We start from the raw sequence: 8,174 nt of genomic DNA on the forward strand, positions 1-8,174 counted from the left end.
GCTATAAAAGGGAGGTTGGGTGAAGGATTCAAATACGGCATTTCCCAGGGCCTTTCACTGGTATCAAAGCTCCGGACTATTTTAGGCAAAGTGGGTTGTGGACCACCACTTGATGCATGTTCATGAAACCTAAGGGCGAGATTTGGAAGGCAGGCATGGCTGCTTAGCAGAGAAGGAGGTTGAGGTCATGTGCAGGGCCGCTTACGGCGAGGGGGGAGAGAACATCGACCAGCACGTAGCACAGTGAGGATGGGCTCAACATGAGCATGTAGTTGTGGGGGGGCAATCACGTCACAGTGGAGATCAAGTAGCTGCACCACAGTGCGTGGAAATTCTCTCTCTCTCTCTCTCTCTCTCTCTCTCTCTCTCTCTCTCTCTCTCTCTCTCTCTCTCTCTCTCTCTCTCTCTCTCTCTCTCTCTCTCTCTCTCTCTCTCTCTCTCTCTCTCTCTCTCTCTCTCTCTCTCTCTCTCTCTCTCTCGGCACTCTACGGCACCATCGCTATGCAGTTGAGCTTTTTGGTTCACATTCAAGCTCCCAAAGGCCTTTGGCCTTAGGGCAAGGGTTTTTTTAGCATAAGGGCACGTGCCTACAGGCTTTTCGACTACATCCTCGAAGGCTTTGCCTCGGGAGATTTTGGCAAGGTACTGCAAGCCGCCTCTTGGAGATTCTTTAGCACATCATCAACAAGCTGGTTTTCTGCAGTGGCCAAAGTTTAGTGCCCTCTTTTATAATCTTCAAGAATTCCTACTTGGAAAAGGGTACAACAGACAACTTGTCAGAGTCCATGCCGGTTGTAACGATCGGCTAATTGGACAACCACGGACCCAAGAACGTCTTGGGATTCGGGTTCAATTGTTTTTCAACTCAGACACGACTTGATTTTAATGGCAGTTTTATATCTTTTATTAAGACTACGGATCTAATTAGCATGGCTAATTGTCACCGTTTGAGGTGCATACTATGGCAACAAGCCTTTGTGCGACCCAAGGTATTGTTTTCTCTTTTGTTCGCACAACACGTCTTTGCCATGAATGCAAAAATTGATGATCAACATGTGTTTGACTTTGAATACTTGGAGTCTGCTTCACTTGTGGATGCCACATGGTTGGATATTCTCACGGAGGGTACCCACATGGCAACAGGGATGGATGATGCAAACCCAGGCAATCTATCTCTCTCTCTCCGCGACTACTTACACCTCCTCCTCAGAGTGTGTTTGATATTCTGGAGGATGATAGTAACTTGCCGGATGCTAGGGAGTGTGTCACTCGACAGGACTGGCAAACTTTTGATGCCTGATTTTTCAAGCTAGCCCTACGGGTCCAAATATTGGCTGCGCAAGTGGAAACCTCACACAATTACTTTACAATATATTACCAGAATCAGCTTCTCACTTGCCGGCAACCCAAGGGGTTGTCTACCCAACAGTTATGACCAAAGAGGTCCAGCATGTACAAGAGAAAACGGTTGTCGATACAGATCTGTCATGACCAACGTGATCAGGAAGCGACTATCACAATCCGACTTTCAACGGGCAAAGCGTCAAAAATTATGCTTTTATTGCTTAAGAATGCATCAAAAAAAGCAGTGTCCACATGTACGAAAACTTAAGCATGATGCATGAGTTTGTAATTTGACATAAACTCCAGGCTTGGTGCACGACACAATAGTTATATGTCTTTTGAACATGTTATGCTTAGCCATTTTTTCATACTTGCATATGGATTTTTAGCGTATTGTATGTTTTTTGAATTGGGCAAGAGAAGCAAGCCTTCTACCGTGTGCCACAATCCAGACCATTGACTCCAAATCAAGGGCATTGGCACACAAGTTTGGGAAATTGATACGGTCAAACATTTGTTCCCATTTTAGGTGTGGCAACATCAAGTTAGGATGTATCCCTAATAGTACATGCTACTGTGCAAGGCACTTCTGGTTTTGGTTCTCACGTTTGAGGCCATCATTCTTGTCAAGGGCTTACAATTTTGCATGCAAGGCATGCTAACAAGGTGGCATGAACTCCACTGCTTCATGGATTACGCTTCCGCTACCACACTACCAACTCTGTCCAGGACACAAGATAAGTGGTGGATTGTTTTCCATGATGTTTTTTAGGTTGCTATCCACACACAACAACACTAAAAGGAAACTAAATCTAGGACTTATTTCACAGGCAAAGTGCACACACTCTAGAAATTTAAGGAAAGCTCCTCAACCTAGCATGCTCTTCCTCTTATTTCTCTCGACGAATAATGACAACTTTCTAAGAATCTTTTGATACATGTTTTGTTCGCAAGTCAGCCTGAGCCAAGGTGCTCTAACTCTTCGCTAGAAATTGGGCAAGATGCCATCCAAATTAGTCTTCATCGGTTCGACGATTGAACACTACTTACCACAAGGGCTATGAGCCACACACGCTAGCTAAGAGTCATTGTCAGATATCGGGTAAGACCCAATTGTTGGCATTCCTTGGGTGATTGTTTTCACGATTGAACAAATCTACCGAGTGGAATACACATCGACGTTAATAGACAAGCAAGAGTCTTGTCATTACGAATGTTTCGAGTGTCATTTTTGCACTATGTGTTTTTAGTGCGACGCTCGAGTTGAGTTTTTGATAGCCTTAAACTCACATCAGTTGCTCTCTATCATGGAGTCTAGCTGCAGCAAACCATTGCGATAGCATGGCTATCCATAAGAGATAGGCATTTCACTTGTGTTGATATCCTGCTCTCTTTATAGCACTATTAGTGTCTATGGAAGTATAGTTTTGGGGTAAGACCTAGCGGTTGTTTACTAAATCATCCCATCGGCATTGAGGATCACAGTTTGATCCCTTTTTTTTATACTTTCAAGGAAAGAATTCCACAAATTACCACGTGGTAGTGGATAACTTCAACTTTTTTACTTGATTCCAATCATTCTGTACACGGTTGACTATATTGGTTCTGCTAGTTGAGCAGTTTCTACAAAGGGCCTTACCAAGGGGTTTGACTACGTAGATTCTAACCAACGGGTTTGGATTGTGAAGGCAACACCCAAGGTTTCCAATACAATGTTGCTTGGTTTTTTCTCAGGTGGGCGACGTGCTCCTTTGCAATTGAATACGGGTAAGTGAACATATAGTTCAATCCCCAGGTACGCATCTATTGATTTGGTGTTATTCCATTTTTTAGTATGCTTTGTTTGATTTTTTCAACTTGTATAAATACGATTGCATTTTTTCGAGGCATGTCGGAACAAAGTATTATGGGCCATAGTGTCCAATATACATTTTTGCATTATGCTATTATGAACCCACTTGTAGGGTTCGCTTTGGCACATGTTGTCACACGGGATACAACACGGTCTAGGAACTCAAGAGGTTCGGTTTAGCCAGTGTGGAGCACTGATAATGAGGGTCCCTCTCACTCTTGTCGCGGAGTGTTTTGCAATTTTCTCCACACATAAGTACATCTTCTACTTGTTGGATCTCGTTTTTTCGGCCATCCTTATTTGAGACATATTCCACATGTGGAGAATATGAGTCTCTTGGACTGACACTGGTGCCTAATTCCTAATGACGTGTCACGACAACGTCCTTATGTACTGGTCGTATCCGTTTATAGACCATTTGGAGCACACCGTATCAGGAACAATTTTAGTGGCCAACAATTGCCGAGTACTCAATACAGACTTATTCCGATTACCAGTGCTATGAAACCACCTTAATGGAGGGTCATTTCTACAAATAGCCAAGTATGCTACATTCATGAGAATGTCTCATGATTGGTACCTAGGTGTGACCGGGTTGTCACATTCTGTTATGGTCCAACTTTTGTTGCCAGGCTTTCCCGTATGTACCGTGGAAAGTCTCGTCATGGAATTGCGGTTTGGATAAGTTTGTGTTAAATGCATGCACACTAGGTGTTATGGGCCCTAGTGTTTAACAGTGATTTATTTGGAGCGGCATGCAAATTCATGGACTTTATTCTTTTTGCACCTTTTTGCACTGCAAGTGCAATCTCTACTGCAGATTTATTATGAGTTTACACCCTGCCATACAAGGTAATGGCTCAGTATGGGTATCTGTGGTTGTTTGGTCTTAACTCTAAGAGTTTACTCCACTCCAACCCGCTTTCAACCTAGTTGATTGTCTCCATTCCATATTGAGTATATGGCTGGATACTCAATGTTTCAGTCATGGTTTATCATCAGTCGTGGAAGATTGTATATAAGTGGTTGGGAGAAAGTACATCACTCTTACTGCTGCTATTCATCCTACGTTGGATGGGCATCTTACAAATATTTTTTGCTAAAGGATCTGCTAAGACATACGTTAGCACAAAGCATTTTGAATGGGAGATTCTCTCCCTATTCTTGAATTTTCTTAGGTTAGGTTTTTAACTTTGAACACCTGTTGTGGTGGGGTTGGATGCCGATTCAATAGTTTCATAAATCAAGGACTTAGTAGGTGTGCTGACAAAGTATGTCGGCATGTAACCTTCATTAGGGGTGAACATGTAGTTCTGTGTGTTCAAAAATGTTCTGAAGTCTGACATGAGAACACTCCCTATTCTATCCCTCAGTAGCTATGAGCTTTTCAAGATACTCCCATGAGTTACCATTTAAATACGTGTGGTTGCAAAAGGACAACAATGTTGAAAATCAAGATGTTGCTCTTGGTTTCATTGAACCTCCTCACTGCATCAAGTATCATATGGAAAATTGGCTCGCATAGGGGATGCCAATAAGGAAAACATCAGTGTTCTTACGAAGATACTACCACTTGTGTTTTCGAGAATGAAAACGCTTCTCCAAGGGGGGAGTAATGTCAGGCCAAGGGCCACCCTGGAGGTCAAGGACCTAGCCAAGGGGCTCTAGCCAAGGGCCGGCTGCCCAGTGGAGAAGGGATCCTTGGGCCACGAGGCTATAAAAGGGAGGTTGGGTGGAGTATTCAAACCCAGCAGTTCCCAGGGCCTTTCAGCTGCATTTTATCGAAAACATCGTACTTTCACGGTTACCCCCAAGGAACATCATATATAAAATTGTTCATGCTACAAACCTATTTTTCCCATGAACTTGAATGGATTCCTAGTCTTAGTATATGGCAGCTATAGCCATAAAAGTTCTTAAACTATGTGTATATTTAGATACAAAAATGTGGCATTTTTTGCATTTTGCTAACTTATTCTCAGTGTTTGCTTGCTCACACCCATATTCTGCACTACATAACATGTCTATTGATATAGCATGGTACTTCAACCTCATATTGACACCCAAAAACTATCAAAGGCATGCAAAAATGTCTTGTTTTCATCTTTCTAGACACAACCACAAAATAAAAAAACTGCGAGAATGAAAAAACTAGGCTGCACATCGTGGCCATCCTAGCCTCCTTAAAAAATAGCTACTTATACCCAAATTGGGTTTGTATACTTAGATATGGACCTAAGCTAGAAGTTGAAAATATTCATTGAATGTAAAGAGCAATATTGAATATAATACATTTCTAGTTCAAAATGAGTGTGATTTTGGTAAAAATGGAATTTTGTTTTTGACTTTGTATTTTTAGCGCATTGGGATATTAGGTTCCCCAAAACTCATGAAAGAAGCCTTACATAGTTATGAGTCTATATGCATAATCAAAACTACCGTTGTACAACATAAACATATCCAAAAAATTCATGAAAGTGTAAAATTTCTCCCTAAATCTGCATGGAAATTTTTTTATAATTAGGCAATAACTTTGAATATATATGCTTGTCATGCCTTATAAGCATTAGTAAACTTTTAGAATGACAAAGACTAATTTTGCAGCACCCTAGAAGCCACTTACAAGCATTCTAGGGTGGTGTATGGCCAATTTAATGGAAAATGGTAAAAAAATAGCACACCATTTTTGGGACAATTTAGGTTGGAAAATCCTTGTCAAACACAACGTTAGAGCCGAAATCCATAGCCCCAAAAAAATCCAAGTTTTTTTCAGCTCATAAGCTATCTTTGCGAATATCAAACATTCAAAAACAAAGTTAGCATCTCCTATAATAATTCTAGGAAATTGCTTGGTTAACAGGATATAAAAGTGTCTTGTTACCAATCTAGTGTTAAATTAAGCGGATGTTGTTAATGAGTTGCCAACCATCTTTTACATGCCATCCTGTAGGTATCTACTTTCTCGGTTATTCGTATCGGATGTAATAGACTGATAGTTATAACATATGTAGCTAAGAAATTACAAATATTGCTTTTCTTATTCGGTTCTCTAAAGGATTGTGTACTACATCCATATGGTGAATCTCTTTATGCTATCCGAATTTCATTGTTAACAATTTCTATTGGGCCGATAGGATATGGTATACCTGTTCTTTTGGGGGCACGACCCATTGAGCATTGTACCAATTATTTCTATAGGTTTCTATGAGCACATTAATTTCATGAAATTTTTATCAAAATCAACTCCCTTAAATTTCTTAACAACTAATTGAGCCTTGTTGGGATCATCAAATGTAAACTTATTCTTGTAGACCCATTTGCAATGTAAGGCCTGCTTGCCTTCTGGAAATTCAACCAAGTCCAATGTATCATTATTGACAATTGAGCTGTACTCAGATTGCATTGCTTGCTCCCACTTGACCTTGTCATTCTTTTGCATGGCTTCTTTGTAACAAGATGGCTCACCGTAGTCAATCAGCATGACATAGTCCAACCCTTGCTGAAACCGCTCAAGTGGATGTGAGAATCTAGTAGATTATTTCAATGCCTGACTACTACTTTCGACCCTATCAATTGGAGCACTGCTAACTGGTAGGTACATCACTAGTCTTCTGAGTTTTTGTAGATTTTGAGGCAATGTCCTCAAATGTATGTGACCAAGGATTTCATGAATGTGATCACAAACTCATGAACATGTTAACATGTTAATATCGTTGAGTGATCACACATGAAAATGACATGATCACGTTAAATATTAATGTAACCTTCTTGGTAAGTTGCAAAAACCAATTGTGTCGGTAAACCCGCCAGGCCTTTTTATTTTTGGGGTGGGCCATATAGCCCAGTGTGACCATATGCACATATGTGTCGCAACACACCAAACAAGTCCAATCATCCGGCTTTTCTCAGTTCTCAACCTTCCACAGGCACACAACCTCTCTCTATCTCCCTTTGCACAACAGACCTCACGGGGGCACACCTACTACACAAGCTTGGAAAGACAGACACACAAGCAGAGAAGAGAAGGGGGAAGGGGGAATCGACACAAAAGATACAGAAATGAAGAATTTACTATAAACAAAACAACCATATACACAATATGCTCCATTGGCACAACTTCGACGAGCTCCGATACATGAATCAACAGCCCTCTCCGGCATTAAACCCAACCGGCCCCAAAAGATCTCTTGGTATGTCCAAAGACCTTCTCTGATTCAAGAAAACGACCGCTAAAAGACCCCAAAAAAAGGCCAAAAAGGGTGTTTTATAGAGTTCCAACGACTATTCTTAGAAAGTGTATGATAGCCAGACAAGTGTCCACGTTAACTAGGAAGTGCTTGCATGTAAACTGCCACTTAGATGCTTGTTGACTTTCCTTCCTCTCTCTCTATCTCTCTCTCTCTCTCTCTCTCTCTCTCTCTCTCTCTCTCTCTCTCTCTCTCTCTCTCTCTCTCTCTCTCTCTCTCTGTGTGTGTGTGTGTGTGTGTGTGTGTGTGTGTGTGTGTGTGTGTGTGTGTGTGTGTGTGTGTGTGTGTGTGTGTGTGTGTGTGTGTGTGTGTGTGTGTGTGTGTGTGTGTGTGTGTGTGTGTGTGTCAACATCGTGCGGGAGGGGGCTCTTGCTGGTCATTAGCCTCCCCCCCCCCCCCCCCTCACTTCAAACATATGGTGCCCGTAAGGGCCTTAAACCTCAATATCTTGTTTACCGTACCTCTATTTGACAAGTCGTCTAGACTAGCTTGCTCATCACTTCAATCTCTACAATCTCAAACAAAAGAATTGCACCCCAATTATCTTTTCTTGCCATCCGAATTAGCCCTTTATGGAATATTTTGGCCTAGAAAACTGCATTAGACATACACTTCAACTGCTACCTGTCTACCCAAGATCTTCACATCTGACTTACCCCTTCAATTTGCACCTATCAGCCCATCTTCACCTGCTTATGCCATCTTCTATGGTCGACAGATTTTGGCTGCAC

This window comes from Adiantum capillus-veneris, chromosome 7 (assembly GCF_014529385.1).
Source record: "Adiantum capillus-veneris isolate H3 chromosome 7, ASM1452938v2, whole genome shotgun sequence".
Classification (NCBI taxonomy): Eukaryota; Viridiplantae; Streptophyta; class Polypodiopsida; order Polypodiales; family Pteridaceae; genus Adiantum; species Adiantum capillus-veneris.